Here is a 12,432-nt window from a genome sequence, read left to right on the forward strand (position 1 = left end):
TAAAGACGATATTTAAAAATGCGTTTTCCGATGCGCGTGTCAACTTTCCGTTTAAACCGTTCGCAGAGACGTTTTCTAAATTCAGTCTATGCGCGACAGTTGAACAAGAACGGTCCGTATTGGCCATGCTTCTCCACTAAAAACCTTTACGTAGATTTGCGAGAATATATAAAAGACTCGAAAGAAAAAAAACATTAAAATTGTATAAAATGGTCATCGTATACTAACAAATTATGTAAATAAGAACTAAATTGTGTATTAAGTAAAATATGACAATTATTTTATGTGACTTTTTATTGTGAGTGAAAAAAAAAACTTTGATTGTTTGAACTAAACTTTTGCTTCATCGGTTAAAGGTAATTTTTTTAATCTATGTATTTTTCTCCAAACAGTAGTTTTATATTTATCTACATATTATTTTTAATTTTTATATTTAAAAAGAATATTATTTAGTGAATGTCTTTAAGGTGTTATAAAATGACATAAAATGAATAAACTATTTGTATTAAATTTAAGACAATATAATAAAATATATGATATTTTTAATAGCATTATACAGAGGATAGCAAAAATACTTATAAAAAAGCCATTTAACATATGTAATTTTAAACACTTTAAAATACATCAAAAATTTTGATGTACTTTAAAGTTTAATATATTTTGTTCTAGTGGGTCGATTTTGATGATTTTTTAAGCAATTTGTAGCTAATTTTTTTAAATTTTTAGTATTTTTTTCTAAATTAAAAATTAAAGTTTCCATCTATCACTTATACGAGGGAAAATAAAATGTTGATATTTTGGTGAAAGTTTGAAACACCTTGTGGTATATGTTAACAAGTGTTTTAAAAATATTTTTTTCATCTAGGTACGTGTTTTCTTGGTATTTTTATTGGAGATATTCGCTTCTGAATTAGACAGTAACGATTAACAGCAATTTTAGCATTGATTTTAAGTCCTCCATAAATAAAATAGTGTTTATTGTTTTTGTAGTATTAAAAAAGTTTTAAAAATAGTGTTTAACACCCTGTATGGTCGATTTTCATATTTTTGATTAGAATATAATAAACAAATTTTATTGATAAGCTATAGGTATTATACAGGGTCACTGATATGTATGGGATATTCTTAGGTAAAATATACGAGGTACCGCAAAAACTTAAATACAGAAGTTTTAGGGTTTTTAAATGTCTATTAGCTAGCAGTAATTTTAAGTATATAGACTCGGTCATAAAGTTGTGGCACATCAAACTTAATTTTTTTTAAATTATTTGATATAATCTGATTTAATCATTGATATAATCTGATTTTATACATCTATAAATGCTAACTTGAGAACTAATGTCAAATATTATTAAGTATTATAGTTTACGCAGAATGGCATCATTAAATAGAATTGTTTAAGTTATATTTTCAAAAGTCAGTAACTCTGAAACGGTTGATTTAAGATACATTGTGGTGTATTTCTATTTTTGCTTAGAATTGGAGGAAGAACCGAAATATTCAATAACATACACGGTAACTCGTATATTTTATCTAAAAATCGACCATTCCTATACATATCAGCGACGCTATATATTGCATTAAAAATGCAATACTGATCATTTACACATGATAAGTGATTTTTGTCTTTCAATAAAACTATATATTAGTAAGTATATAGATAAACTGTTTTAATGTATTATATTATTGTTTTTTGATATTTTAATGCGTCAGTTTAATGTTTTGGCATTTTATTCAATAATTCACTTATTAAAATTAATAAATCATTTACGGACAATATGTAATAAGAGTTTTTTGATCTTAACTTTTGACATTTGTGAATATCGGTTAAGGAGTTTTTTTATTGTAATTATTCCACTGGCTTATATATTATTTATCTATTTTAGAATATTAAATGTGTTCTCAGTAAATGTGTTTGTACCTTTTACATTTTTTCTATTTTTATTTAATGTTTTTATAACAAATTATAGAGAAGGGCTTATGCTATGTAGCTCGTGCTTGTCGATAAACCTGCCTCAGTATTGATTTACGTATAATTTATTTAAATCTCGAATTGATTTTTTACATTTTGCGCCGTACCAAAATAACCAAACTTGTTCGTTTTTGTGCACAAAAATATCATAATATTTTACGCGATACTGTAAAAACTGTTAGAGCCTCCGCACATAGGTCGTTTGGCTTTCGAAGTTAGTTTCTTTAGTTGTACCTACTATTATTTACTTAGGAAGTAGAGTTCGAGATGCTTCCGCTTCGAGTTTGAGACAACCCGTGTGTGCACGGTCTTGGATATTGGAAAACATAACGCAATATATTTGCAGCCATTATCAGTATGAACCGACGCCTACAGTTATAGCAGCCCTGGGAGACAATACAAAGTATTAGAGTATTTTTACAAGTTTTTTGTTTATTTGTACACTTAGTTATTACTATTATTTTTTTAATATCCTTATTAATATCTGTTATTATGACTAATATTTATTAAAACCAAGTCTGTATTGTTACTTTTTAACGATTTTTAAATTTTAATATAGAGTTCTAATCAGTGTCGATATGACATTACGACAATAATCACCAAAGCCATCTCGTGATATTAAAAAAAATTGTGTGCACTAAGTGCGCATATTTGAAGTGAAATGTCTTACCTATTAAATTGAAGAATTTGAAGAATATATATATTTTTATAAATGGTTCTTATAAACTTCCAAAAAATTAGAGGTAATATGAACCCGTATACAATTCTAGCTCTATAATTTTATAAAGTTTTTTAATTTTTCTTAAAAAAACGATAATTCTCTACATCTATATCTCTGACTATTAACTAAATAACAATAAGCTACTAAATAACAATTTATTTTGTATGGTCTGTGGTCTGTTTAAATGTTTTGTCCATTATTCATGTTCCGGATTTATTTTTAAATTAATATTAATCGTTAGGCAACCAGTAAACTCATAGAATATGTATTTCTTTTGCATAATCAAAATTATCACTCTAAATCGCTGTCTTTTTTAGACAGATGTCACTTGTCTTGTCATTATTCAATTGATTATTCGAATTCTCAGAAAGTTGTTAACAAAAGTTTCATCTTATAATAAAATTTTAATAAATCACAATTGTTTATCTCCATCATTTACCGCATTAATAATCTAAAGAAGAAATTACAGCTCACTTAAAAATAATTCATTATTTAAAGCGATTTACAGTAATTTTATTAAATTATACAAATATTCTCGTTGATTATTGGGTTGAAATAAATATGATAGTGTCCTCTAATGAAAATCGAAGTAACTAACTCTAAATTCTAATTCTGAGCTGGCTAATGAGCTCGATGCTTTCCCTAGACCGTTATTCAGAAGCTACAAACCTATCGATGAAAATATGCATGAAAATTTACTTCCTAGCAAGGTTGGTACAGTATTAAGTTTATTACATAGACAAACAAATAAAAAGAGACTGGCAAATTAAATGGCAAAGAGAGGGACAACGTTCCCGTAGCGCAACTCAGAAATTTCGTTCTATTTATGTTGATCTGCGCATTGCGTCTATTGGGCCCACTATCTCATTGTAATATAACAAGAGAGAAAGAAGCAGCCATATAAAACGTAATTTCTAAATAGAAATTAGAACAATCGCCTTTCATTTTCGTCATCATGACAATTCGTCATTTTTGTTAATTTTTCTTTTGGTGATTTACCTTTTTTTCTAAACTCTCCATTTTATTGACTTATGAATATGGATAGGGAACAAATTTCGCTAACCCAAATTTCTTTGTTCCATATATATATAGGTATTTATATTTTGTTACTTATAATTTTCGGTTATACTATTTGTTATTTTATTTGCTGCAGGAGCCAGTATCATCTATTTTTTATATGTATTGGTGCCCCCTTTCTCTGATAGATATGTTAAAGACACCCGGTAAAATAAAAGTAAGTAGTTATATTTATCATCTTATTAAGAAAAAGGTAGAAGTAGTAGTGTCAAAAATATTTCGAACCTCTCTTAACATAACAAATTAATACAATTAATTTTTTTCATTTTTTGGGTAGGTAGTTTATAGTTGGTTTATAGTAACCAGAAACTTTATTAATATATCTATTTTACTTTTGTTTTAGGATTAAAACTGGACTTGAAAATGGTTCATGGATCATGATTCTCAATGTAAAGTCTTCTTTGCTTGGATATTCACTTTGTTATTGCAATTAGGCAGTTTTTTCGAAAATGAGATTTTTAATGCCCTTTAAAAAAATTGGCCGATCGTTTCCTGCAACAGTCAGTTCTTTTGCATTTAAAATTGGTAGGTGGGTGGAATAAACACTGTTATTTTTTGTTATTATATTATAAAAAGTTTATTTATTTTTATGTATAAATAAATATGTTTATAAAACAGTACAATTTTTGCATTTTTTATAATTTCCCTTATAATAGTAGTATTCTTTCGTTCTGAAAGAAACTGCAAATTTTCACTTAAACTGATTTATTCCCTACACCACGTTCCCTTTACGTGGTATAGGGAATAAATCAGTTTAAGTGAAAATTTTCAGTTTCAGAATGAAATAATACTACTAATAATGGCTAATTTAATTTTTCCGCCAGCCAGAATGTGCGATAATGTCTTACGATACGTTTTATACCTATTTCTTTCTTTTTCATATAAAGCACACATAATAAAGAAAGATAGCAATAAAGACGTACGTGCTGCCATGGTCCTGCTAATTGGTTTCAAAATTGTTATTCTGAGTTGCGCTACGGGAACGCGGTCCCACTCTTTACCATGGGATTTGTCAGTCTCTTTTTATTTGTTTGTCTATGGTTTATTATAGTCATTTCTTAGCCTTCTGAGTGTATATGCCAACCGTCTAAAATATTATTTTACACATTAAAAGTTTCTGATTTGACTAATATTTAATTCTGCTGCCTGGGACAGGTTCTCTGCGGCAGCCTATTTTCTTTATCATTTCATGTCGAGCGCTTTCGGTTAAATTCAACCCGAACAGAGTATCTTAAGTTCCTCGAAAAAGGTTCATTAATTATTTAGCGGACACCTTTTATCGACCAAATTAGCGAATAGAAAGAAAGGACACGAAATTTAAATCGAACGAAGCTGCCGTAGAATACTGTAGTCATTTAGAGCAACGATGAAAGGTTTTTTGTACAGTGTGATTTAGTTTTTTTAGTCCTTTTTACATGCAAAATATGTCTAAATAAATAAAACAAGTCGGGCGAGTTTCACTATTTATAATTCAAGAACGGCAGGACCGATTTTAATGATCTGTGATTTGTTGGATTCGTCTCCGCATCAAATAACAGAACTATTATAATATTGGAAAAATTCGTGGAAAGAAATACAGGGTGTCCCAATATTCTGTAGATATAGAACTACTACTTATTTTTGAAGTGAAAATAAGTCCATTGGACAAAATTTACCTCTATACAAAAGTGCTTCGTTCGTCCGTTAGAGGGTATCAAACTTTATAAAAATAAACACATTTTTTCAGATATTTTAAGAACCGTTATTCCGATTTGAATGAGATTTTGGGCGTCTATGTTTTGCTAAGTGCTTTAATATTTGACTTTCACAAAAATCAAGAAAAAGTACGGAAAAGGTGAAAACTGTAGGGGTAGTGTACCCTACATAAATTTTAGTATAAATATTTTCCAACATAACCGACTAGCATTTTTTTTTTCGTAAAATGGTCCTTCTAGTATTTACTACTTTTTTTGCCTCTTGTAAAAAACGCTATTCTGCATACTTTTTGAGGAAAAAAATTATATTTCCGAAGCTGGCATCCTAAAAATATTTTTGTCACATCAAGCTATGGAGGCGCATAAAATTTATTATGTTCTAATAATCTAGTTGGCGAGAAAATATAGAACTTTATATTAGTATCACAAAATTATATTTCACAATAAGCTTCATCAAAAGCTTAAAATAATTAATAAAATTTAAATTAATTAACGTTCTTGTGTCTAACTAAGCACTTTTGTAAAAAGGGAAATTATGTACAATTAACTTATTTTGATTCAGAAAAAACGTAATTTCCTATGTCCGCGGAATATAGGAACTCTCTGTATATTTTGTAGGCCTGCTTTAGAAAAATAAATTTTCCAACAAATTTTTTCCCAAAAACTATGCGATGCAGCGTTTTTTTGCAAGAGACAAAAAATGTAGTAAACGAGACGGACCATTTTACGAAAATAAAATTTGCAATCGGTGGAGTTCGATTAGTAGGAGTTGGAGGTAGTTTTTATCCTTCCCGTGTTTTTTCTTGATTTTTGTGCAAGTCAAATGTTAAAAGATTTAGTAAAACATAGATACCCAAACTCTCATTCAAATCAGAATACCGGTTTTTAAAATATTTGAAAAAATGTGTTTATTTTTTTAAAGCAAATAATTCTTCTTTTCTTATTAAACTCGATTTAGAAATTTGGACAAACTTTAGGAAGATTATCTATAAAGAGACACCAGAATTTACCGGTGTAATCTCATCCAATAACACAGATGTGACTATAATTCCGATTTGTATCTAGTATCGATCAAAATGTAAATCGACCTCGTTACTACAAACAAAGTAATATCAGGCAAATCGATAATGTTTTGACTGTTTTCTAGAACTGTTGGAGTTCACACGCTAAACAATTAAGAAGATATGCCTTTATTGACAAAAAATATATTAACAAGTAGGCTACGCGCTGATATGCTACTTTTTTTAGGCGGCCGATTATTTAGTTGCAGAATTGAAATATTCTTATAAAGGTGCGTACGGGATGTCCCATTTTAGTTGAAATCAATTTTGGTTGAATAGTAAAGATAGGAGAATGCGGTTTGCTCAAACCTGTCCCACTTTTTTGTCAAACGAAAGATGCTGTAAACAAAATTTTCCTAGCCCTCTTCGTTTCTGAGCTACAGGCTGTGCTACAGGGTCTTTTTGAAAATTTTGCAATATAGGACACCCCCGTATCTCTTTTTACGTACAATACAGTTGCGTAGTTAATCTATGTAAAAAATATTTTTGAAGATATGAAGTAAAATTATGTTTTCTTAGATATTTCTTTCTTCCATAGATAAAAATAAGTAATTATTCGCGAATACAATTTAAACCATCCTATATAATAATAATTTAAAGTCTGTCCAAAGAGTTAAAAAAGATTTCGACAGATGACATCAAAAAATGACAGAAAATACAATTACCCTTGAATTAAAATAAAAAAAAAATTAAAAACTACAAATTTATCGTACATTTATTTGAATATTTATATGTTCAGGGTGTCCCATTTTTGTTTATTTGGGGTTTCTTGTTTATGAGTAGACATACAAAGATGCGGTTTTCACATCATTGTCTATTTTTTTATAAAATTAAAGATGCTACACACAGATTTGTCCTAACCTCTTAGATTTCTGAAAAACAGGGCACATTTGAAAATGTTGCATTTTCCAACGCCCTCCGTATCTTGGTTATTTATAACTTATCGTAAAGGTGAAAACTGGGTCCCGTCGAGTATTTTACACAGAAACCAGTGACGTAACTAGTTTTTTGCTGGAAGCTGTCATTTCCGAAAAATGAACTTTTCTTTTTTTTAAATGTGACGCCCGGTATATTATTATTTTTATTTTATTTGCCTTGTCATGATCTTTCTAAAAATATAATATATTCTGTACCTATTTTTATAAACAAGGTAACAAAATGCTTATTTTTTACCTTTTTAATATAAATAAACCCTGTTTATAAGATATATATATATATATATATATATATATATATATATATATATATATATATATATATATATATATATATATATATATATATATATATATATATATGAAATATATGAAATAACTTACAGCTTTAGTGTATATTAATAAATAATATTTTCTTGCCTTTAGCTGTGTATTTTTTCTAATTTCGAAAAATCGAAAGTAGAGAAAAAAAAAATAAAAAAATAACAAGTAAAAAGAAAATTGTTTTGCTTGTCATAAAGGGGGGAACCAAGCTCCACTCCCACCACCTGATGAAGAGTAGGCCCAGAAACCGGTTGTGGGAGTGGAGAGAGCTTGGTTCCCCCCTTTACGACAAGCAAAACAATTTTCTTTTTACTTGTTATTTTTTTATTTTTTTTTCTCTACTTTCGATTTTTCGAAATTAGAAAAAATACACAGCTAAAGGCAAGAAAATATTATTTATTTATATAGATATATAGATATTAATTTAATTTGACAAGATAATTTTGTTTTTCATCGTGTTTAGTTATAACGTTTTAACATCACTATTTTTTTCACTATTCGGTTACTTTATGAGATTTATTTAAACTCTACACTCTACACACTACACTCTACACTCTACATTCTACACTCTACACTCTACATTCTACACTCTACACCCTATACCCTACTCCCTACACCCTACACCCTACACCCTACATCCTACACCCTACACCCTACACCCTACACCCTACACCCTACACCCTACACCCTACACCCTACACCCTACACCCTACACCCTACACCCTACACCCTACACCCTACACCCTACACCCTACACCCTACACCCTACACACTACACCCTACATTCTACACTCTACACTCTACACTCTACATTCTACATTCTACATTCTACATTCTACATTCTACATTCTACATTCTACATTCTACATTCTACATTCTACATTCTACATTCTACATTCTACATTCTACATTCTACATTCTACATTCTACATTCTACATTCTGCATTCTACACTCTACAATCTACACTCTACACTCTACACTCTACACTCTACACTCTACACTCTACACCCTACACCCTACACTCTACACTCTACACTCTACACTCTACACTCTACATTCTACATTCTACATTCTACATTCTACATTCTACATTCTACATTCTACATTTTACATTATACATTATACATTCTACATTCTTCGGTTATATTACAAATAGAGACAAAATAAAATGAACAAATTTAGATTTTCTTATATGTTTGAAATAAAAAGCTGTATCAAAATTTGTTTCTCAAGAAAACTTTGAAGAACCTAAAGACCGAAATACGCGAAGAAATACAGCAAATCTCGTCATAAATTTATTTACTTTTTAAATGAGAGCTTAGCGAGCTTTCCCTTTTGTTTCCGCATTCTCGTAGATTTTCATTTTTTCCGAAACCATAAAGTGCAATAAATTTCTGCCCGCCCTCAAATCTAAAGGATACAACACAAATTTATCTTTAGCACTGAGAGTACGGAGCCGTGGATAAGCTAGGTTGACTTGATTTACACTTGCCACTTAACTGATCTAAGTGAATTAGGTAATCTAATGTGTGTCACGCATTTTACTTATTTATTCTTAATTTTGTCACTGCGTCTAGACAGTGAATTTTTTGACGTCAAACCATTTATATTTTCATCTGAAATTAAAATTTACTTTAATATGCTTTTTCTATATACAAACCTTGCCAATACTTCAAATACTAAAATCTATATTTAATATCAATTAAACTTTCAGTTACGCAATCGAGGGCGCGATTTTTAAATTCATTGTTGCCAACCATGGACATATTCGGCGCCGTGCTGACTAACTGGAATTTAAATTTTCCGCTGGGGATTCAGGTGGTAGCTCTGCTGTAAAAAATGTCAAGTTGCCGCATGCATTTATTTATTTCCTGATATTGTTATTCCTTTTGAGACTCTAGTTTTGTATTACGAGTTTTTGGTTTAAATAAATAGTGTTGTGATACTTTAAGCTTGAAAATGTTTACTAGCAGAACTTTCAGTCGAAGATTGTTCTTTTTAGAACCTTTTTTAGTGCGAAGTGTACAAGAGAGCTTAATAGCCGTAAAAAAATTCATCGCAACTTTATTAGAATATTTTTAACGGGAAAGCTGTAGTGATGGCCTTTTATGTCCCTCAGTGCTGTTAAGAAGTTGAGTTTTGTTGATGTAAATAATAACTCTTTATATATTTATAATTAATTTATTGTTGTTTTCTCAAATATTTTGATTAAAAGAAAATATATAAAAGTGGGCAACGCTGTGCCGATCAAGCTTAATCACGTGACTAAAAGTTTATTTGATAGATATGAACTTTAGATTGTTTCTATACAGGGTGGCGCACCTCATTCGCCTCGGTTGATTATACGAAAACGGAAAGATGTAGAAACAAAAGTTTTTATGGGTTTATGGGGGGAGAAAATGTGCATAATTTAAAATGATTTTGAAATGTACAGGGTGTGTCAGAACTAAGATCCATTCCAAAGTTATATTTTTTTCTTATGGGACAGCCGGTATTTTATTTCATTTTTGGATTCTTGGGAATAAAATAAGGCATTTATCATAAGAGTTTAATATGTTTAAAGGCTTTGGTTTTTGAGATATTTAAGATATTTGAATATGTATGCTATAATAAAAAAGTTTGTCAACACCCTATACATTACTTTTCAGAATTAGTTCTTGTGTTGATTTTTAAGCCAGAAAAATAAACTTTACTAAAAATTTTAATTAAATTATTAAATGTATACAGGGGTATCAAAAATAAAAGCTGGTCTATTTTAAATATTTATTTTACATAAAAACTTTTCCTTATCTCAAATCCAACACTCTGTATTTTTTAAAATAAGTCGAAGCAGATTTAAATGATCTTTCAAACTATATTAGGGTTTCCTATACCTATCTGGCTTCAATCCTAGTCTTGCAAAAAAGTCGTCATTCAATACTAGCTATATCAGTTCAAAAAATAAATAAATAAAATAATAATTTATAGTCAGACCAAATAGGTTTGAAAAACTGACGCTAGAGGGCTGTAGCGACCGCGGAAGATCGCCAACAAGAGACAGAGATCTGATCAGAACTTACTGAAAAACGCTACTACAATCAATAAGAATGGCTGAAGATCGAGATTAGTGTGGAGACTGACAATAATTTCATGAAGATGCTTGAAATCAAGCTGCCGACTAAGAAAAAGATATCAGTTGTTTCATTACAAAATGTTTCATTTTATAAATTATCATTGTTAATCACTTTTAAATATATTTTACTAACATATTTTTTTTTAATAATCTATTGATATTTTTAATTTTATTTCAATTTAAAAGCAATTTTTATAACAGCAATATAGTTGACACGTGGCTCTTCAAGGCCACAAGCGAGCATTAAAAACTCATATTCAATCAAAATTACCCACTCTGTCTAATTAAGTTAAAAACATTTGTAAATTCGATATTCGATCGATACAGGGCAACCGTATACAAGCATGTTATGGTTTTCTTTAGGGATGGGTTAAATAATAAATATATCGATATATTATATCAATTCCAATGTATCAATGGAGTATTTATGGAAGAAACTCAATCATACTCATATCTAGAATGCCATTTTATTTAAAGAAGAAAATATTCGACCAACGTGTACTACCAGTCATGACCTATAGGTACATACGAAATCTGGACACTTAAAAGGGACATCATAAGAAAACTGCAGGTCACACAACGCTTAATGGAAGAAAGACCGTAAAAGAAAGACAAAATATCCAGGTAATAGATGCTATCCACAGAATCAAATCTTTTAAGTGGCAATGGACAGCACACCTTGCAAGAAAGACGGACAACAGATGAATCACCAAAATTACAACATGGTATCCACGAAGAATTAAGAGAAGAGGACCAAACCTGAGATGAGACCATAATAATAGGAAATTAGCAGTATTAATTTGTCAATTTTAATATGTATACGGCTTCTTTAAATTTACCCTTTTTACACTGAGGTTTCTTATGGACAATCCGGGCTTCCGACCATTATATGTATATGAGGGTGCATTCGACCACATATGGTCTGCAATACCTGACTTCGTTGTTTTACTTTTTGGGACTATTTTTTATGTTGTGGCATATTTAAAATACTTTTGTCTCCTAAATATACAAGGTGGTCCGAACTGTATTCCACTGTATTCCGAAAACTTCGGCAGCATATTTTGCAGATAAAAATAATTAAAAAAGTTCGTATAAATGTATGTCCTAAAATGCTTAGTTTCGGAGATACAGGGTGTAGAATTTACATTATTATTTCAATTTTTTCCAAATAATTTCTGAAGTAACATAAATATGTGGATGAAAATTGGTCTCTGGGAGTTTTTTGACATGAGAAATTTGATTTTGATATCAATATGACTCCTACTTGTAGAGGGCGCCACCTACATATTTTCAACTGGTTTGTGGTGTAATATATTTTCGTCCGTACCTGTATAAAACTACTGACTAAGAAAATATACATTTACGACGTTTTTTACGGAAAAAAGATCTCTTGGTAAAAAACGCTACGAGTAATGGTTCTTGAGATATTTAGAATCGAAATTATCAATACCTGTCATCACTGACACGTTATAAGTTGCCACGTTATCAATACCTGTCATCATTGACAAGAGTTATAAGAAGTTTGTAAAGGTACT

General features: G+C 29.8%; 1 protein-coding gene across 1 annotated transcript in view; it reads left to right on the forward strand.

Annotated features, from left to right (window-relative positions):
* The first annotated feature begins 301 nt into the window (after nt 1–301).
* LOC115888323 overlaps nt 302–12,432 on the forward strand; it is a 422,982-nt gene continuing 410,851 nt past the window's right edge. The window contains exon 1 of the mRNA XM_030908013.1: nt 302–356. The gene's annotated coding sequence lies outside the window, so the exon portion shown is untranslated. The remainder of the gene's footprint in view (nt 357–12,432) is intronic.

The sequence above is a fragment of the Sitophilus oryzae genome, unplaced genomic scaffold, assembly GCF_002938485.1.
Source record: "Sitophilus oryzae breed Bouriz unplaced genomic scaffold, Soryzae_2.0 scaffold_1167_pilon_pilon, whole genome shotgun sequence".
NCBI lineage: Eukaryota > Metazoa > Arthropoda > Insecta > Coleoptera > Curculionidae > Sitophilus > Sitophilus oryzae.